The sequence below is a fragment of the Mauremys reevesii genome, linkage group 6 (assembly GCF_016161935.1).
Source record: "Mauremys reevesii isolate NIE-2019 linkage group 6, ASM1616193v1, whole genome shotgun sequence".
NCBI lineage: Eukaryota > Metazoa > Chordata > Testudines > Geoemydidae > Mauremys > Mauremys reevesii.
The window spans coordinates 46285461-46304370 of record NC_052628.1 but is presented as its reverse complement, the minus strand read 5'-3'; the positions used below and the strand labels follow the sequence as shown (position 1 = coordinate 46304370).

Genomic DNA, 18910 nt, shown 5'->3' with positions numbered 1-18910 from the left:
TGTTATCAACAGATATTACTTGATTTCCAAATAGTTATGATAAACTTAAGATCTAATTTCCTTTATGAAATTTACCATTAAGTCTACATAAATTTCTTTTGACATATTTAACAAAGGGTTATTAACAATACAAAAACTATATGATCCAGAGCATTAGTTCAAGGGAATACTTCATCATATCAAGAATCACTGTACATGTAAACCAATTTTCTCGACAAGAAGATAAACACAGACTCACTTGAATGGCTAGATGAAAAAACATATGGGATATCACAAACATTTTCTCAAACTACAACAGACTTCTAGGCCAATTAAACATGGTTAGCTTTGAATGGGAGAGGAAATAGTTTTCTTTGCTGCTAAATGTCACAAAATTTCACCTTAAGGCATAAAGGGGCTAAGTCATTTCTAGGAAACTTGCTAAAATTAATCAATCCTATGTGCAATTCCTTTTAAAAATGTAGAAATATAAAGAAAAAAAATAATTGGAAATGAAGAGGGGGGGAACAGAATGATCCAGAACTGAAAAGGGGAATGAGCTTGTCCTTGACATGAAAAGAGTTTCATTTGAATGGCTAACCAGGATGGCAAGACATTTATACGTTAGACCTAAAAGAACAGTTGCAGAAGAATATGAGTTTGTCAAAAATGGGATGTGTATTGGGTTGGGGTTTTTTAATTTGTTTTTGTCTTTGAACTTTAAAATGCGAGAAATGAAAAATCAATGTGACCATTTTTCGCTGCAATGTAAACCTGCAAAAAATTTCCCAATGTTTTTCTTTGGCACTTATAAAGCAATCTTAAATTTTGACACCCAAGAACTGTGATCTGCCTTCTGTGAAATTCATTAGGATTACTGCTTACAAGGGAGGAAATGCCTGTCTAGTTATTTGTCCTTCTTGCCTTTGTATGATTTCATTTAAAAAGGAAGAAATTGCATTTGAAAGCTCTCAGAATAGCAAGCTACCCCAAAGTTCAAGCATGGCAAGTTTCCTGCGCTGATACATGTTTAGCTCCTTCGAAAGCCTTCATCACACAGCAATGTCAATAGCAGCCATCAAGGAGAAAAGAAAACATTGGAGAAATTTGGTTAATCTATCCTAGTAGACGAGGTCATGACAGGACCACGTGCATAAATAGTAGAGGTATTATTTTCAGATGTAGATGTCCTGGTCAGGAATGGACCAGCCAGGGAAAGCATTTTTTTTTCCCAAGTCCCCTGCCTGACTGAGGGGCAGCTCTGGGCAAGAGAGAGGTTTGCGCCAGGTTGTCATCCTTTATTTCAGGATCAATACAAGGGAAAGTGGAAGCAAATATAATACAAAAGACACAAAGAACATCTCTGCCAGACGTGAAAGAGGAAGGGGGAGGGAGGGAAAGCCCCTGGCTTTTGTAAGACTCCATTTTTTTCTCATTCCCTTTTTACATCTGAAAGAGGTATATGTGTTTGTATGTTACTCAGGCTGCAGTCGTCGTGAGGATATATGAAAACTAAGCTCGGAGAGAACTCCTCCAGCCTTCAGTCATGAGATCTGGTTGCTTATCAGGAAGTTCATTTTTTTGACAACACGAGGACTAACAATCCACGGTCTAAACCAAACTGATGCATCAACCCAATGTACTAAAGCAGTGTCTCTCAATCTTTCCAGACTTCTGTACCCCTTTCAGGAGTTTGATTTGTCTTGTGTACCCTCACTTAAAAACTACTTGCTTACAAAATCAGACATAAAAATACAAATGTGTCACAGCACATTATAACTGAAAAATTGCTTCCTTTCTCATTTTTACCATATAATTATAAAATAAATCAATTGGAATATAAATACTGTACATTTCAGTGTATCGTATATAGAGCGGTATAAACAAGTCATTGTCTGTAAGAAATATTAGTTTGCATTGACTTTGCTAGCGCTTTTTATGTCGTCTGTTGTAAAACTAGGCAAATATCTAGATGAGTTGATGTGCCCCCTAGAAGACCTCTGTGTACCCCCAGGGGTACACATACCCCTGGTTGAGAACCACTGTACTAAGGATATTTCACTGATTCTGCAGCACTTGACATGTTAAGCATTTGGACTGGGATTCATCCCATATTAGCAACTGTTCCTCATGATAGTTCCCTGCACCATAGTAATTTCTTTCCTTTGAAGCACACATTGTGAACACTTTTGCACTGTTTATCAGATGTGAAGAGAGGCTGATATAATTAAAGCTTTTATAAAAAAAAAAAAGTCAAACTGACATAATATTGCTAGTAACTTGGCAGCTGTATGTAAAGTGTTCCCCGGCAATCCCAAGCTGGTCTCACTGCTGAGGACAATCAGAGGTTAGAGAGGAGGTTTAGGCTCTAGGACTCCTAAACTCAGTCTTTCAGAGATTCAGCCATATTTAGCTTGACCTTTGACATGACCCAGCCTTAAACAATAGTTTCCTGGGTATGCTAAATGACCAAATCTGGCCAGTCACTGCCAAATTAATGAGCCCATGTCGTTTTAAGTTTACAGTTCAGTCATAAAGCAGCCAAGTGGAAAATGAGTCAAGGACCGTTAAGAAGCCTCACGCAAATTTTCAAAGGGTATAGTTCCAAATTCCTTACCCCCCCCTTCAGAAGCCTCTAATCATCATTCTCTCCCCTCTCTTTGCCTCCTCAGATCCTTTAAATATCCCCCTTCAGGATGCAAAGGAGAGTGACTAGAAAAAGTAGATGCCAATGGCTCTAGCTGGCTCAATATGAGAGAATCCAAGCTGGGCAAAATGCAGCATACACTTCTGATTTGTACCACAACTGACGCAATGTGAGTACTCTGCTGAAAGACCCCCAGCGGTTCAGAACAAAGCAAAATGCATGAGTTTCTTAAATAGAGAATGCATAGGCACAAGGGGTGTAATATAAATAGAGAGTTGGGTTAGAGGATCAAGGGAGACCTGTCCAAGAAAACACTTGGAACCAAGAGAACCCAATTCTCCACACTCCACCACTAACAGCCAGGAGAAACTTTTGCTTTGAAACCCCAATCTCCCCAAAAATAATGTTTGCTTAGTTTGTGATTTGCTCACAAACCCAAAACTCAGGCCTGGTTTGTAAAACTTTCTGCACCTGTAGGACAATATATGTTTCCAGGCCACACTTTCAACCTGAAACCAGGCCAATCTTGCCACTTCTGCAGAGTTTCGCTTTGAATTTTGAGCGACTTCACTCTCCAACTCTTCTCTCCTGTGATTTACCTCCATTGACTGTTAACTTGGCACAGTCTCTCATTTGGAATCCTCTTTCTCCTTCCACATCTCCCAGATTTGCAGGTCTGCCTACTCCTACCTCTGCACATTGTACGTGTACTCCACAGCATCAGCTGGACCTGTCCTGTAACCTGGACTATCACAGCTCTCTTCTGTGTGGCCTCTTCTGCATGTGCAGGATTCTGTTTCTGTTTCTTTTGCAAGTGTCAAAAAACAACATTCACTTCAACTTCAAACAATCCTATAGGCTCCCAGTTCAAAACTGTCCTTTTTGTTATTAAAGCTCTCCACAGAGAGCTCTCTCCTGTAGTCTCTCTTTCTTTCTCTGTTCCTTTCTTTGCTCCTGATCATTCAGCATTCTGCTCCTTTTGTCCCTCCAGGAGCTAAGTGTATTCCTTGAAAAATGTTCTAGTACAATTTACTTGAATACAAAAATTAATTTACTTCAGCTGTGTTCACACGCCTTTGGCATTAGGCTATTGTGAATGAACTGACTAGCAGGAATGGTCATGGAAGCAGCACATTTTGAAGACAGATGTCAGAACATTCACAGAGGTGAATTTTGAATACATCAGTTTGAGTATTCATGCCAGAAACCCAATTCTAAGAGCTATGCTCATCCAATCAGATAACAGAAATTATATCATGTGGCCAACGAAAATTACCAATACATTTCAAATTTTACATACAGAGTTTCCTCATTGAATCTCTTGCAAACCATCTATAGACTCTGGGCTAGACTGTGGCATTTAGCCATAAACCCGGAGTAGGGAGTGGGGAAGGGCCACACAGGAGGAACTAAGGAAATTCTGCCTCAGATGCTTCTCCCTATGTGTGGTGAACATTTACCCCAGGTGGTAGTCTAGCACAGAATGCTCCCCACCCTTGTGCTGGTCCCATTCCAAAGGAGGTATGGAGGAAATACAGTAATATGGCCCTGCTGCCTCCTCCTCCTTTTCAGTATCCAGCTTCCTGCAAGGGGAGGTGGAAGAGAATAGGGACTGCTACTTCCTTTGCAACCTTACAAGGAGCAGGGGGTCTTCTAGTTTAGTCCCCAAAAGCTGTGCAGACAGTCTGTTTCCCACAGGTATTCTGAAAGTATCCGTGAGCAATGGGTGAACTGGAGAAAAAATTGTGGCAGGGTTATGAATAATTCACCAATAGAAGAGGGGAGACATACGCTCCTTGAATAAATCATTAATTACAAACAATTCCCTCAACTCTAGTCTTTCCATCCAAGATCCTTTTTCTCTGCAGCCTTGGACACCTTCTGGGTTCTCCCTGCTGCGCTGACTGTCCAGCTCAGTTTAAAATGCAGCTGAGATGGTCTTTCTTTCCTTACCTTTAGCTCCTAACTGCTGTCTTCCACTGCTAGTGTTTATTACTTCACTCTGCCACTGCTTTAAAGCAGCTTAGCAAAGGGTACTTCTAATCACTGGTGTGTAAGATTCTATAGAAAATAACATTAGACAGGGTTGCACTGGATGTTTTACAGTAGATAGCTAGTTTTTTCTTCATTTGGAGCCAAAAAGGTCCCACTCCCACAGAAGTTGCTTCTACTAAGTTACTTTTGCTACTACCTTGTGATAGAATAAAACTCCATCATGGGCTAGAAACAGTTGAAGAGCCACATTCACTCCAGGCGATAGGCTAATTATGAGGCCCAGGTGGCTGTTGAGAGTTCAGTCAGAGGAGGAATCACTGGGACTAGGAGGACTCCTGTGAAGGGGCTAGAAGGAAAATACCCAGACACTTCAGGAAGACAGTCTGAGGGGCCAGCACTCAGTACCAGAGTTCAGGGAGAATACTCTGGACTAGCGGGGAAAGGAGATTGAAGACAGAGCCTAGAGGTAGGGCTGATTTGCTGACAGACTTTGGATATTAGTTTGGGGTTTTGTTACCTCAAAAGTGATCTGAACTAGATGCTTCTCAGCTGGAGGGCTGAATTGCACAGAGGCAGATGGCCTATAAGGAAGGGGTGCTGGAGATAAAGATGCCCGTAATTCTGGTGGTGAGTTGTGAGAGTGCACCATAACATACCCTGAACAAACATCTCATGTATGCAGGTAAGTCTTAGCCTGGCCATTTACACATTATGCAAATCCCACAACAAGTTAAAAATGCAGCTTTTTTAAGACATACACACATGCTTATTCAAATTACATTAACTGGTAGTCAAGTGGCTGAACCTGGATATGGTTAATGGAATCCATTACACTTGAAACCTCACACTAGGCAGAGATAAATATCAGTGGACCAGATCCTCTGATGGAAACTGACAAAGCCAGTGCTTAATTTGTGCTAGGTCGAGCCCCAGCACCTCCAAGCTTGGCAGTTCATAGCAGGGGCACTGGAACAGGGCAGGTCAGGGGGCCATGGCACCATTGCTTTTAAAAGTGGGAGGGCATAGCCACTTCTTACCAGCTGTAAGGATGAGCGACAGGGGAGAGAGGAGCGAGCAAGTAGAGGGGTGGGGCCTTGGGGAGAAGGGACAAGGCCTCGGTTTGGGAACTGGTGGCCCCCCACTTTTAGGGCGCTTCTGTAGCTCCTGGTTCATAGCTCTGTCACGTCTAGGCTTTGCATGTCAGTTATAAAAGTAAAAACAATTGCTTGAGCCCTGGCATCTCTTTCATTACAAATGAAGCACTGGGCAAAGCCCATCAAAGTCAGTGAAGCTATGCTGACTCACAGCAGCTGAGGGTCTGACCCAAATATATTTTAAAAAGCAAATGCTCAGAAAACAGCCAACTCAAAATACTTCTGTCATCATAAGTCTGGAAAGAGGCCAGTTTAGACAAATTCAAATTATTTGGTGAAATATGTAAACAGAAATTCCTGAATGACAGATAGTTTAAGGCCAAAGAAACTATTCCAAGTTGGATTTGGTAACCACTGGGTTTTTACTCTAAAGCATATTAGAGATTGAAGTATGATTATTAGCTTTTGTGCTGGGTTTTTCTCCTGATATTGGCTCTTCAAATGTTGTGAAAACATTGTACAGCTGAGTATGATCCTTCTGGAGGCATTTTTCCCCATTCTTTTGGAATATTGGAATCCCACATGAAATAAATCTGATTATTAAAATTGTGGCTTGGGAAAGCTATTCAGAAAACTAACACATTGGTGCCGCCTTTTTCTCTTGAGCTTCTTTGCACTGGAGACAATGAGTCCTGTGGTGTTCCACTTGTAAAGAGAACTCAAGAGTAATGAATAACCCATCCAAATACAACCTGTGTTAAAAGAAGGTTACTGGGCTTGGAAAGTCAAGCACTCAAAATGTAGGAAGTGGCCATGTAATCGTAACGTTGCTCCCTTGTGCATATGGCTTATCAGAACCCTTAGTTACATTATTGCACACTATTTTTGCCATTGGACCTCTGTCACCTTCAGTGCACAGGACGGACATTGAATGAGGCAGGGCTGCATAGTGAATCAGGCTGCAGTTCATAGGAAGCCCAAGAGATGGCACTCAGAATTGTTAACTGGGGTTCACACAAAGGCAGAGAATCAGAGTGGGGTGGCCCTGAGCACCACCATGGCTCCAGAACAGCATCATTGATAGGCCTGCCATGCATAGGGATCCCAGTTTGCCTGTCCCATGTTCTAGGGGTGGCAACCCGTACAGTTGGGTGCTCCCACAGCTTAATCTGTCTGAGACTCTGTCCTTCAGCCCAAGTTTGCCAGACATAGGCCAGTGCCCCATCCCACTTGTTAAGTGGAGTAAAGGCATGTTGCAGCATCCAGCTGGGGAGTGCATAGTATTAGTTCAGCTCAGAACTGCCAACCGAAAAGCCACAAACAAAATAAGAAGCACATACACCCCACCCTCACCACTGCACTTCAGACCTTTACATTTTCCTTTAATCCCCACACCACTTAAAATCAAATTCACACGTGCCTCAGACTCACTCAGGCAGGGTTCCTTTAACCTTTCTCTGTATGAGCAAAAAGCCTCACATGTTCTCCATGAGCAACTTCTCCAGCACTGACTTGGCACCAAAGGGCCATGCAATCCAGTACCTTTCACCTCCGGCATTACCTGACCATCTCTAGCTTTCAACCACCTAAGTGTCCTCAGGTGCCCCCACCTTTGGCCACACTTGTAGCACCCACATATTAGGCACAACCACCCTGTACTCAGACAATACTTGCATGGGTTTACGCACCCCTCTGAAAATTGCTTACATCCCATTTTCTACTTAGGTATTCAGTTAGATGTCTCTCTGGCCACTTAAACTAAGTTTTTGAAAATGTTCTCTCCAATGTTGAATGTATTTGATGTCACATGGTTGTGGAGGAAAGGTCCATGCCTCCTCTGCATCCACCAATCCTTTGGTGAGATATTTAAGCAATGGTTCTGGAATGTCAAAACGTTGAAGCCCAAAGAACCTATTCCAAGCTGGATTTGGTAGCCACTGGATGTATTCACTAATCACTTCCTAGGCACATCCAAAGCTACAATTCAAGACTAAATTAAGGTGTGTACACATATAGATCACGCTCTCTCCCCCACCCTTCCTGAAAACTCAAAGATTAATTCTGGAAACCAGCTCAGCAATTTAGAGGTAACACAGGACTGGGGAGGAGGGGAAGTCTGAGTTCAGGACTCTAGCTTGGTCATTTCTGCCCAGATTTGCAAGACTGGGAGTGCTACAGGCACAACATGCTTTCCATGCCCCAGCAAGGAAGGGACAATTTACACTGTTTTTGAGCTGCCCGTTTGACCATCTCAGGAGCTCTATCAACAAGGTCTGAGAAAGCTGTATCCAGCCCTTCTTTACTAAAGTGATGGTCAATCTGACACAGAGTTGAGGACAGAAGGAGAAGCAGTGTGGGGTTAGGAATAGCTGGGAACCTTGGGATTCTGAAAAGACCCCTCTCCCCCCACTTTTAAGGACTTTTTTTTAAATTTACAGCTGAAAAAGGAGTCACTGGAAGTCCATATTTCATAAGTGATAAGAACATCCCTCATTCTTCCCTCCTCAATCTCCCCATACTCCCAATTTTATAGGCCTGATTACTGGCCTGAAATTACAGATCAGCATCTTGCACTTCCATTTATGAGCACATTTGTGTATTCTGAACAGTGAAACCTGTTAATGGTTACAGTGTTTATGACCTGGGTTAAAACAGGAAAGCTATAAAGACAAATCTCTGATAAGGTGATGCAAACATCAGTGAACTGAGAGATTTCTACTGAGCACCTAGCTCTCCAACCTCATTACTGAGTCAGATGGGCAAACTGTTCTCAGGAATGGATGTATTATGAGGTAGTTAAAGCTAAATTGGATCGGTGGGTTTAGTAGAGCTAGTATTCAAGGAGTAAGTGCTTGTTTTGGACAATTCAATGACTTGCTGAATCTGCTTTTTCGTTAAGTACAATTCAAATACAGTGTTACTTTTTTCCTGTTTACTTTGAAAGAGCCATGGGCAGTTGCATGGCAAAAATTGCTTGTCTATAAACTACAGTTTACAGCCTTTATCTTCATTGGAGTACACCAGGCCTCTTATTTCTTCCAATAAGTCATATTATAATTGTGGTCTTGCAGAAACAATATGAGACAATGGGTAATTTGGCAAAATCAGAAAGGGGGCTTTGTAATCAAATTCCAGATACTTAGAAAAAAACATGCCTTTGTCTCTAATGTCTTAACTGGGGTACCCATCTGTACTGAAACATATTGCCGCAGGTGTAGTTTGTTGTTGTTTCTAACATTTTACATCTGTTCCTCTAAACAATCAGACAAGTGTCTTTTTGTTTCTTGGATATGCTGTTTGTTATATTCCCTGCAGCTAAAGCTTTGTACAGTGAGAACTGCATGCAAAGAATGACTGAACTACAAACAAAGGGCTAGAAAACTTAGTTAGCTCAGTGTTGCAGTCACTCAAACTGAGTTTGGAACTGGAGCCCTGAAACTCTTACAGATCAAACTGGAGTGTGAGTACTTTGCAGTTGTGACCTGTTTACCTTCTGTGAAGAGAAGCAGTTGTGTGGTATTGTCACTCTGAGAGGAAGCTGTTTGCCGTAAATGCAGAAACTAAGTGATCAAAATGAGTGGCTACAGACACTGAATGGGGAAGGTTGCAATTTAAGGATAAGGAGCATAAAAATCCTAGGAGTGTTCTTTGGCAAATCCTGAATCCAGCCAAAGGCTGGGAGCCCTCCACTTCAGGTGAAGCCAATAGGAGCTGAGGGTACTCAGGACACTGCAGGATTAAGCCAATGGTTGCTGCTGAACTATTCAGATGTTCTGTGTGCTAAGTGCAGGGTAGAAAAAAGTTCCAACCAATGTGAGGCAGCAAGAGAGAAACCTTTTCCTCAACACTTAGAAGGTACCAAATATTGTGATGGGTGCCTTGTAAAAGCATAGATAGAGTTGTCATTACTGCTGCATAAACCACTGGTAGTCTGAGGAACAACACTTACTGCATGAGATTCATACACTACATCAGATTTGTATTCAATTTCTTTTTTTCCCCAAGGTGCCTTTTAGCATTTATCTTTCTAATCAAAACACTATGAATGTATGTTGTTGGGTTTTTTATAAGTTAATATATGTTTGCTATGAATTTGTCATAATGGTGATAAAAATAAAAACCACTGATGTTTTAAAGTTATTAAACAAATGCTGGATGAAAGGGAAAATGAGCAGAAATGTACCTGTAGAGTGGAGGATTCCCAGGAACTATATATTGTTCTTACGCCATAAATATGAACTGAAAATGCCTTTTTCCTGACAAATCACCTTGGGACCATCATGTGAAAAGGACTCTCAAAACATTTACTACTTTTCATCTTCAGGGCGCTGTACAAACATTAACTAAGCGATCCCCGAAACCTCCTGTCAGGCAGGTAAATAAATTAATCTCCCCATTTTACAGAAGAAGCAGAAGGTGAGAAAACAAGGATTATAACTTGGGAGTTCCTGGTCCTATTCCTCAGCTCTGATTACTAGACCGCACTGCACAGTGCATTAGCCCAGCAATTCCTAAACTGTTATCCGGCTCCGCCGATGTTCCCTGATCATTTGCTGGTGGCTGATGGAAAGTTGGCTGACCACATGGTGCTTGCTTTCCTTTATGTTTCCAGCTGCTTCTACAGGCCTCTTGGTTCTTTATTGTAAAGAAGAACTTAGTGCCTAGTCCTCTATAAAAAGAGAAAATGAGATAGGAGCCACCCTCTGGGACTGTAGCCACTAGTGGAACTAGAGTTGTCAGATACCAGCAGGAGAGGAATGTCTGGGGAGAAGGAAACAAGGCAGCCAGGCAAGACATCCAGGGGAACGTGAAGACCACATGGCTGGGAAGTCTGTCCAAGGGCAAGGGGAACCATGCAGCAGGGAAACATAGAATCAGAGGGTAATTAAACATCTGTGACTGGCCCATGCCAATGGACTGGGGCTCAGCCTAAGGGGCTGCTTAATTGTTGTGTAGACATTTGTGCTTGGGCGAGAGCCTGGGATCTAAAGTCCTGCAAGGTGGGAGGGTCCCAGAGCTTGGGCTACAACCCCAAACCCAAACATCTACACCGGAATTAAACAGCCCCTTGGACAGTGGTGGATTTAGAGTTATTGGGGCCCTGTGCAAAGGTTCATTTTCGGGGGGCCCCCCTCGGGACCCAGCCAAGAAAAAGAACATTCTCTTATCTCCCCCCCCCCCATTTTTCATTCTTTTCTTCTTCATCCTCCTCCTATATTATAAGTAATGGGAAGTAAATGAAAATAAAATGAGTACCTTGATTGGGACAGAGGGTTGGGGTGCAGGGGGGGGGGTCGGGCTCTGGGACAAAGTTTGGGTGCGGGGTGCAGGCTCTGGGACGGGACATGGGGTGTGTGGAGGGAGGGAGCAGTGGGAGAGAGATGAAGAGACAGGAGGCAAGGGATGAAAGCAATGAAAACCCATAATAGATCATGTGATGATTTTGAAAGTCCAAAACACATACTGCATTAAAACAGCTACAAAAGTTACTTTCCTCCTATTACTATTCCATGAAAGGTATTGCAGTAGCCACCACAGGGATGGCACATGATCATGAATAGGAGAGAAAATGTCCACAACATTTCTCTATTACATGGGTGGGCAAACTTTTTGGCCTGAGGGCCATATCTGGGTATGGAAATTGTATGGCGGGCCATGAATGCTCATGAAATTAGGGGTTGGGGTGCAGGAGGGAGTGAGGGCTCTGGCTGGGGGTGCAGGCTCTGGGGTGGGGCTGGGGATGAGGGGTTGGGGGTGCAGGAGGGTGCTCCAGGCTGGGACTGAGGGGTTAAGAGGGTGGGAGAAGGATCAGGGCTGGGGCAGAGGGTTAGGGCACAGGAAGGGGTCAGGGGTGCAGGCTCCAGGTGGTGCTTCCCTCAAGCAGCTCCCATAAGCAGCAGCATGTCCCACCTCCAACTCCTACGCAGAGGGGCAGCCAGGCAGCTCTGTGCACCGCCCCGTCTGCAGGTGCCACCCCTGCATCTCCCACTGGCCACGCTTCCAGGCCAATGGGAGCTGCATGGGTGGCACTTGGGGAAAGGGCAGCATGCAGAGCCCTCTGGCTGCCCCGACGCATAGGAACCAGAAAGGGGGACATGCCACTGCTTCCAGGAGCCGCACAGCACCACGGCATGTGCAGAGCGGGGCAAGCCCCTGACCCTGCTGCCCAGCTGGAGCATCGGACCAGGGCAAGCTCTGGACCCTGCTCCTCGGCGGGAACTCGAGGGACAGATTAAAATGTCTGAAGGGCCGGATGTGGCCTCTGGGCCACAGTTTGCCCACTCCTGCTCTATTAAGATGTGTTCCTCACTATGAAAAACCTTGAAATCCCCTGTGACAATGGGCTATCTCCTCAGGAACAAGATAAGGAATCATCATAAGGATTAAGGAGGAGAGGAAGACCTAGTAGACCACACCTACTTGTAAAATGGCCATTTTAAAGACTTTAAGACTTTGCCAGATTTAAAGGGCCATCCCCTCCAAAAGGCCTGATGGGAATAAAATTCCTATAAATTGGCAAACCTGTACTAGGGAACAGTTAGGAGGAAGTAAGCAATCACCAAATAAGATGGTTTCTTTGGAAGAGGCAACAGTGGTGTGATATGTACCAACCCCAGAACACAGTCTGGTTGAGCCTGTATGAAGGCATGTATACTGTGTGTAAAATAAGTACTGTCCTTGAGATGCTTCATGGTCTGAAACCTTCATTGTTACCCAGTAAATAAACTGCTTTTGTTGGCAAAATTCCCTTATTCCTTAGTTGTACTCTCAGCCACAAGGCTGGAGCCTTATGTTTGTTCATTGGCCTCAGCAGAGCTAAGCATTAGCACAAGGGTCCACCCACATGGATTTCATTGCAGAACTGGTGCCCTGGGAGGCACAGATACAAAGCTCTCTCAGTGCAGCCTGCCATGGCTTATTGTGTCATTTAGAAACGCGAGCTACAATAAAATCTTATAAACTTAACTGTTATACAATTATTACATTGTGCTAAAATTGTATATCCTCTCTTAAAACCACATAGTTAAAATAATCCAAGCATTGTGTTTCAGGGTACATGATGATCAGAGAAGGAGTCAGGAAGGAACCCTTCATCCACATGGACAGAATTCGTCAGTCAACTAGGTGGATTATGGGTGTGTGGAAGAGGATTTACCTTATTCTGAAGCATCAAGTATTGACAATTGCCAGGAGCAAGATATGGGTGTGGTCCAGCTTGGCAAATCCTACGTTTTATAGTTATAAATCAAATGCAGGTTTCTAAAGCTTGACTAGAATGTTTGAGGATAGGAGTTTATAAGCCAAAAACAATGTTGTTGGGTTCTGAATAACAAGGGTGGCAGGAGGTGTTCTACAATTCCTTTTTGTACTTCTACACTATAACTAACATGAATTGTAATTTGCTTTTCTTGTTACAGTGGTTTTGGGTGTGTTTATTTCAAAATTGGATATTAGTCCAATATAACAGAGATATTAGCATTTTTAGAAAATATTCATGCTCTAGGAAAACTGAAGGCATTGTGAAAGCAGACTTACTGAAGGCTTAATGTGGCTTAACATGCAACAGATGTGATTTCTATCATTTGGATGTGGAAACCATATAAATCATGTACTATGCACAGGTAAAGCAAGTACTACACTCAGTGAGTTCACATAGTAAAACATTTTAATGTTTCTGTCAGTAAATTTAACTTTAGTCTCTGGGCTGCAGAAACTATATGGAATCTTCAAGGAGAAAAGGAAACATGAGGAAATTAACCTATCATAAACTACAATAAAAGAATATTAATGGCCTGGCGTGAAGTTTAAACAGGAAAATAAATGTACCATTGAAGATTAAGCCTCCACTATTTTGCCACAATGGGGTACCATTTGTAATGTAGCCAACTACTCCCTTTTGTGCCTAGAATACCTGACTGTTTCTGAACCCATTTAACCTCCCTTAATGCATATGAATTATAGTTCTGTACTAGTGATGCTATACTAAAGGTTGAGGAGTTCCAATAAAAAATCCCCCTTTTTTCAATTGCTCATAATTTTAGCAAAATATTTTGTCAGCCTCTAACTTGGCATATCGGAGAGAGAGAGAGAGAGAGAGTGTGTGGTGGGGCAAAGTTATTTATGTAGTTTGGCTGTTTGGAAGATGGGAATAAAAAACCCAATCAATACAATAAAATAAAAGGGTTTAATACTCATTTTTCTACATAAATAACTACCAAAAATTATTTGGAAAAGTCAAAAAATGCTTCATGCTTAATGAGGCCTGTTTAAAAAAAAAACTTTAAAAAATGGATTGTGATATTAGTCAGTTCATCCAAGCCAGCGTTCTCCTACATTGGTCAGTTCCTGACTCTGGACCCTGCAGTCTCTTGCTCATGCTGCTATGTTCCCTATCCAATCTTTTGGCTGCAGCAAGTCCCCTGGCATGCAATTGAATGCACATTTTTGTGCATGTGCCTTCTGCACCCCAAGCATACATGAGAGGAGAAAAGAGAGAGATCAGCATAAAGGATAAAATTCATTCATTCAGTTACAAAAATCTAAGATCACGATTTTAAAATGTGGCCATGTTAGGCATCTAAATCCTATTGAAGTCAATGAGAGCCACAGGTTAGGTCGCTTATATAGGTACCTAATTCTGGATTTTAGTTGCCAATTTGAAAATTGTGGCTCAAGGTACTCCGATTCTCTAATGCAGGGTTTCTCAACATTTTTCTTTCTGAGGCCCCACAACATGCTATAAAAACAGCCCACCTGTGCCACACCAATTCTTTTTCTGCATATAAAAGGCAGGGCCAGCGACAGGGGGTAGCAAGCAGGGCAATTGCCTGAGGCCCCACACCACAGGGGGCCCTGTAAAGCTAAGTTGCTCAGGCTTCAGCTTCAGCCTTAGGTGGCAGAGCTTGGAACCCCAGTCTTCAGCCCCATGTGTTGGGCTTCAGCTTTCTGCCCTGGGCCACAACAAGTCTAATGTTGGTCCCCCTTGGTGGACCCCCTGAAATGTGCTCGGGGCCCCTGACCCCTGGCTGAGAACCACTGCTCTAATGCATCTTGTCTACTGTGTCTGTCTTTTAGGCTCCACCCCTTCAAAGACATATATATATGTGTAACTTTAGACATGTGGGCAGGTCCATTGGCGTCACCAGTGGTACTCACATATAAAGTTAAGCACATGCGTAAGTCTCTAGTAGTGTTGAGGCAGGCCTTAGAAGGCAAATTCCATGAACAGAGACTGTCTTTATCTTTGTTTTGTACAATATTAAATATATTGTACTTAACAAATATAATAATATCTCAGGCCTCCAGTATTAATAATGTGGTTATTAAAGGACTCCATTCAATATTCAGAAAGCATCATTTAATGTCAAATATTAACAGTTGGGCAGCCCCACTGTATTTCCAGTTTGAAGAATGCTGATACAAATAGAAATGTTAGTAAATTTACATAATAGTCTTAATCCCCCACCACCAAAGAAAGCATAAAAGAATAATAGTAAAAGTATCTGAACCACCCAGAAAACAAAATATATTCAGTAACAGCCAGTCAGATATACAGAGAAAAAGACACTGCATTCATAGGACATTTCTAGGGGAGTTATTTAAAGTCCTGCAAGATAAAAATGATTACCAAAGCAATCTGCCTAAGCAAAACTGTTTAATTGATGGCAAGCTGTTTCACACTGTGCTACATTTTGTTTTACCAACCAAATGTCTCAGTGGTTTAAAATGAATTAACTGAGAGTCTCATGGATTAAACAGGCTAGAATGCACCCATCCTCTCCTTATGCAAAAGGAGAAGATTTGGTTCAAATGTTGATTCTGCATGTCAAGAAATGTGTTCTTCAATTAAGTAATCTCTTTTTAAAGTTAACTCTGTGCCAGAAAAATAAACAGTACATCTTTCATACACACATACAGTAGTATATGCTGTATAAAAATTTTATAATTACTAGGCGGCTGCTTTTGGAAGCCAAACATTTTTTATTTATAATGAGATCTGAACTGCAAAAATATTGGGCCAAATTCTACCTTCCATTAAATTGTCTTCAGTTTTACCACAGGAGGGAAACAGATTTGCATTTCATAACAGAGAAATCTTATAGCAGAAGTATCTCATAATGGAGACTTATGGGTGCAGTATGCATCAATCTTCAGAATTTCCTTTGTATAACACGCACTATTTAAAAGTCCTTATATTAAGATTCATTTTAATTCCTCACTCAAGTTTTTTCTTAGTCTAGAGTTGAAGGAATGTTAAGTAGCATAAAGATAATCTCTCTGTTTCACAAGAGATTGAGAGAAATTCTGTTTCCTAGATTTAACTAAGGGTATGTCTACACTACCAGATTAGTTCGATTTAACTTAATTCGAATTTGTGGAATCGACCTTACAAAGTCGAATTTGTGTGTCCACACTAAGGACACTAATTCGACTTTGTGAGTCCACACTAACAGGGCAAGCATTGACATTGGAAGCGGTGCACTGTGGGAAGCTATCCCACAGTTCCCGCAGTCCCTGATGCCCATTTGAATTCTGGGATTTCCCCACAATGCATGCTGGGGGGAAAAATGTGTCGAGGGTGGTCTTGGGTAACTGTCATCATTCAACGTGCTTTTGGACGTCTCAAGGGGAGATGGAGGAGCTTACTGACTCGCTCGGATCTCAGCGAAACCAATATCCCCATTGTTATTGCAGCTTGCTGTTTGCTCCACAATCTCTGTGAGAGCAAGGGGGAGACCTTTATGGCGGGATGGGAGGTTGAGGCAAATCGCCTGGCTGCTGATTACGCTCAGCCAGACAGCCGTGCAATTAGAAGAGCCCAGCGGGAAGCGCTGTGCATCCGGGAGGCTTTGAAAGCTAGGTTCCTCAGGGAGCAGGGTAACCTGTGACTGTTCAGTTTCTTTACAGAGAAGCTGAACCTGCCCCTGCTTCAGTTACTGGTGACTTTCTTCTGCGGTTACATACCCCGTTCACCACGTTTCCCCCCTTCCAACACACGTTTAAAAATAAAGTTAATGGAACATTGTTAATTAACAACGTTTTCTTTATGAATGAATTCGCGTTAAAGGGTTGAAACAGGGACGCAGACTGTGGTGGATAGGGTGTGCAGTGATGTTAACACCGCTTCTACACTTGAGGAATGATAGGCCCCTGCTCCTAGAGTGGTCTGCAGTGCCGGACTGGTTGTTTCAACGGAGCCTGCCATCCCTCCTTTTCGGGACTCTGTGTGCGGGGGCTACGTGACCTTGTGGCGGGGGAGGACGGTTACAGATTCCCCTGCTGCATGGCTCTGTGGTCTGGGACAAGGACCGCTGCATAAGTTCTGTAACCGCCCTCCCATGCCACAAAGTCACGTACCCCCCACCCACACAGAACATGGAAAACACCTCCCAGACCGACCAGGGTGCCTACTGACTGCACTGTGTGTGTGACCTGCTGTTGATCCTGCCCCCGTGTCTGTACCCTGGTAAAGGTGACTGTCCTATGCAATTAACAATCCCCTCCCCCCCCTTCACAGACAGTCTTCTGTAGAAAAACTTGACGGAAATAGTAATTAACAGCAAACTACTTTTAATAATCAACTACACAGTTAGGGGATGAAACTGGGATTGGGGCTTTGGTGAGCCAGGAAGGGAAGGACTTCTCAACATTTAGGGAATGAGAGCCTTCTTGTATTTGTGCACTCTGCAGGGGTGCAGTGACAGTTTTCACGGCCCCTGTCGCCCCTCCTTCTTGTTACTTTGGGTGAGGGGGGTTTGGGACTTTGTGGCGGGGGAGGGCGGTTGCAGATACAGTGCAGGGGGGCTCTGTCCTCCTGCCTGCGGTCCTGCAGAACATCCACAAGGCGCCGGAGCATGTCAAATTTTCCCTGGGCATTTCCTGTGTGGCTGGTCAGAACATCCAAGCTCGGACTGCTGTCCAGAGCGTCAACAGAGTGGTGCACTGTGGGATAGCTCCCGGAGCTACTAAGGTTGATTTCCGTCCACACATAGCCTAATTCGACATAGCCATGTCAAATTTAGCGCTACTCCCCTCGTCGGGGAGGAGTACAGAATTCGAACTAAAGAGCCCTCTAGGTCGAACTAATTAGCTTCCTGGTGTGGACGGGTGCATGGTTAAGTCGAATTAACACTGCTAAATTCGACATAAACTCCTAGTGTAGACCAGGCCTAAGAAAATCAGGAATATACTATAATCATGATTTGAGGACTTCAGTAACTCAGCCAGAGGTTAAAGGTCTATTACAAGAGTGGGTGGGTGAGGTTCTGTGGCCTGCAATGTGCTGCAGGTCAGACTAGATGATCATAATGGTCCCTTCTGGCCTTAAAGTCTACAAGTCTATAATATATATTTCCACCTCTCAAAAAAACCTGTTACAGGACAAGTCAAGTCTGGGAAGAACTGAGTATGCTACCTAGCTTTGTCTCAGCTTTGTGCTCTGTGACTGAGATTGGACCAAATCCATCCTGGGTATAAACTTGCTGAAATCAATTGCATTACATCAAGGACGAATTTGACCCAATGTTAAAGATTTTAGCATTACTTCATGGCTGCCTAAGAATTATAGTACAAGTTGTTGTTTAAAGTGAGTGCTTACAAGGAGCTAGACTAGGGAGTGAGCAAGATCCTGACAAAGGGTCAGCACATAGTTCTGGTGCATGATGAGCAGACCAGGGACAGAAATGAGACAGAGTTTGCTGCTTCCTCCAGTTCAGCTGCAATGACTGGCATGATGGGAGAGGGATGGAGCCAACGCTCCATCCACTCCTTGCCCACATGTCTGGGAAAGGAAGTAGAGGCCCAGCAGGGAATGCTCTCTCCCCTGCACTGTGACCCTTGGATAGCCCAGCATGGATACATGCCACAGGTCACAATTTGGCCCCCAAAGTTTTATGTATCACAAGTATCCTTTTCGGGTGCATATATAGTAGTGATCGGCTGGCTGTATGACTCATATTCACTTTAGGTACAAATATGTGCAATTGTGTATAAGGTGTTTTTGGTACATGATTATATTCTGTTAGGAATGTTGCTGCAATTCAAATGGAGATTGGAAATTCAAGATGGTGCATATGTTAGGGAGGGTTTGAACTCCATCTTGATGCCCTTCTTCATGGCATTTTCCTGCCAAAACTCTGTTTCCAGACAGAACTTGAGGGACTGAGAACTGTCTGGAACCGTTTGGGGGCAGGGC

The 18910-nt window shown here is 43.2% G+C and overlaps 1 long non-coding RNA gene across 1 annotated transcript in view; it reads right to left on the bottom strand.

Moving 5' to 3' along the window:
- LOC120408156 overlaps positions 1 to 18910 on the bottom strand; it is a 57493-nt gene that overhangs the window by 26394 nt on the left and 12189 nt on the right. The gene's annotated exons all lie outside the window — the stretch shown is intronic.